This window comes from Pteropus vampyrus, unplaced genomic scaffold (genome assembly GCF_000151845.1).
Source record: "Pteropus vampyrus isolate Shadow unplaced genomic scaffold, Pvam_2.0 Scaffold119, whole genome shotgun sequence".
Lineage (NCBI taxonomy): Eukaryota > Metazoa > Chordata > Mammalia > Chiroptera > Pteropodidae > Pteropus > Pteropus vampyrus.
Genome location: NW_011888900.1, coordinates 344,306 through 347,616, shown reverse-complemented (window position 1 = coordinate 347,616; position 3,311 = coordinate 344,306).

Genomic DNA, 3,311 nt, shown 5'->3' with positions numbered 1-3,311 from the left:
GCGAACTTCATCCATCCCATTCATGATGGTTAATTTTATGTGTCAACTTGACCGGGCTAAAGGGTGCCCAGAAAGCTTTATTTCTGGACGTGTCTACAAGGGCATCTCCGGAAAAAATTAGCATTTGATCAGGAGTCTGAGTAAAAAAGATCCACTGAGTAAAACAGAACTAAACCACCACAGAGGTAGCAACTGTAGGAAGTGAATAGTCCCCTCTAGTTGCTGGAGCTTGAAAGAGGGGTCTCGCAGAGTTGAATCCCAGACCTCTGAGAAGGGGGTGCCCTGGACTTCTGCGAGCCAGCTGGTGCTCGAGTCTTGTTGGAGGAGACATGTTGAGTCCAGTTTTTCGAGGGTTAGACCATGTGCAGAGTGGATGCACCTTCGCCCAATCCCCAGCTGCCATGCTGGAGTGACCACTGCTGGGGTGACACTCAGAGCAGACAGGAGGCCCGCAGGAAGGCGAATCCCTCCTCCCCAGCCTTGGGCCTCCCTCCAGCCCCCCATACCCCACCCGCCTCGTGGGCAAGACCCACGGGGAACCTGCTGGCAGAGCAGAAATGTGGTTTACAGATCCCCGGCCCCCGTGTCACAAAGCCCAGTAGAGAAGGCAGTTTGGAGCTGAGGGGCAATTGGTTAGTAACTGTCACAATAGCCCTGTCCAATATAGTTAATTCGTTATGTCATTATTACTGAAAAAAGAGGTGGCAATTTTTTGCTGGCATCAGAGCTGAACATATGAACTGAAGCCATGGGGGCCAGTTTTTATTTCTGCGTGTGATAAATTAGTCTATTCTAGGGGACCCCTAAGAGTAGCTCCCAAAAGACATGACATATCTTTTTTCTCTTGAGTGGAGAAACAATCCTAAATTATCATTATCATCTATAGTGGTCAGTGTTTTATCCTCCTGAATTTTTCATTTATAACCCATATTTCTTTCAGGCTTTCAGAAAGGTTTATTCGGTGATTCCTGCTAGGATGTAATGATATTTCTACACGTTAAACCTCTAATAACTGCCCCGTTTCCTACCAATCTATAAAGGGTCACTCTCGGCTGCCGCATGAATTTTTATTTCTATCCCCTGGGGTATACAATTTGGCTGTAAATTCTTTCCTCGGTCTCATCTTTCTATTGAAATACTTCAACTATGATTCAAAATGAGCTCCATTCAGGGAATATTATTATACTGGTTATGTTTAGTTATTTCCGAAGAGCAAAGCTAAGTTTAATTGTCAAGGGAAATACACCGATATCATTCACCACAGATATATAGCTTGAATTGTTTTTGAATATCAGTAGGAATTCAAGACTATATTGAAGTTTTAATAATTAATCAGATATCTGCAATGTTAATGAAGCTCAATATACTCTGTATGACTTGCTGTAACAGAGCATGGGCATAGAAAAGCATACACCACACTCTTCAAATGAGATCACACATTTGGGAAAAAAGCCAATATTCACGGAGGTAACATCCTTCCTGTTTGAATTTTAAGCAGGTTTACCTCATATTATTGAAACCAAATATCGGGTTGGTCATAAAGAGCTATTTACTACATAGTCTACTTATTATGAAATGTTTTCAAAGTAATATTATTAATAGCTACAAGGATATTCTTCTTTAGTTTTATATATCTCTTAACTAAAATAATAAAATAATAACAATTTTAAATGTCTGTGGTAATAGAAGAATTTGCAAGAATTGCTTACTATATAGCAAGAGATATTGTTCTCATGAAGAATATAGTTTTAATAATGATGAATGTAGTTTTATTTCTGAAAATATTTTTCAAAAGCTATGTGTCCACATTTTAACTATTTTATACATTTGAAATAGCAATCGTCATGTATTTAGCAATTTTTCTATTCAAAACATCTTTTTGAAAAGATTCAAATTAAATCATTCCTCTGTCTTAATAGGACTTAGAGTTCAGTAAGTAAAATCTAGGATTTTAGCTCAATCCCTTGTGTGCATTTATCTTTTTTTACGCAATTTTAATACAGCATATATATTGGCCTGAGAAAGTGCCCAATTTTAGATTGAGATGTAATATTTGCACATTTTAAACAATGGTACCTCTGGTTTAGTCTCTGCATCCTGTCTCAACGAGCCTATCATGTTATCTATTTAAATAACGTGTTTGAACATGCTTTAGAGAATACACACAGGGTCCTATAAAAAGCTAACGCACTTTTCCAGGCCAGCAAAGCCAAACCACGCTCTGCACCCACGCTGACAGTGTGCAGTCCGGCCTCATGCGAGAAGTCTTTCCGCAGATCCCGCTTCTTCAGACCTCCGTTCCTCAGGGCGCTCTCCTACGCCCCGGGCCCCCTCAGCTGTCGATTCCATCTTTTCTAAGGATTCGGTCGCTGTCGTCGGGTGGTGTGGTTATTACTCAGGGTTCTAGCAGGTCTCGAAGCTACGTCAATTTTTGTTGCATCTCCAGTGTCAGCCACAGTGACACAGAGTACAATAGATTGAACAGATGAATAAACGAGTGTATGAGAGGACGTCACAATGACAGGAGAGAAGTTATTATTTGGAATTTACTCTGAGTTTGGCTTGACAACCAAGGCTAGAGAGAGAAGCACCCTCTCTACACGCCCACAGACATATCCTTCTACTACACAGGGAGTTTGTACAAGAATACTATCACGTCTGATGAGTGAGTGCTGGGCTGAAAAGTGCTGAGCAGCTGGCTGGGGGTCAGTGCAGATGGCTGAAGACTCCTGAGAGAATTTAAAAAAATAAAATTTTAGAACTAAAAGACCTCTGGGAGTTATCGAATCCCACGCCTTCTCTGTTGTACAAGAAAAGCCAAAGACCCAGCGAGAAGTCATGCCTCACAAACACGGGTCATGGCGGAGCTCAGGCTAGCAGCATGTCACGTGTTCCTCATCCTTATGGGGTGTCCCAAATGTCGGTCCACGGAGACGGCACATTGGAGCCATCTTTCCACAGCATGTCTCAAGAGAAGATAAGTGTGTTCACTTATTTTCACCGATTTAGCCCTTCTCCTCTCATGAATAACGTGAAATTCAGATGTCGCATTTCCTCCACGTTAGAGACTGTTCTAGTTCTACGCCTTCATGTACTATGCCTATGAATATTATAATTAAAGGCGGTACGAAGTCCGAAGTGAAAATCAATCACCAAGATGGAAAAGGAATAAAAATATGCTAGCGACGGGTACCAATGTCTTTCCTTGACCTGAGTGAATCCGGGGCCAGGCCACCCACGGTATTCTTCAAGACTCTAAGGCAGTTTTTCACACCTTCACCAGGAAACGTAAGGACCAGATTCTACCTATC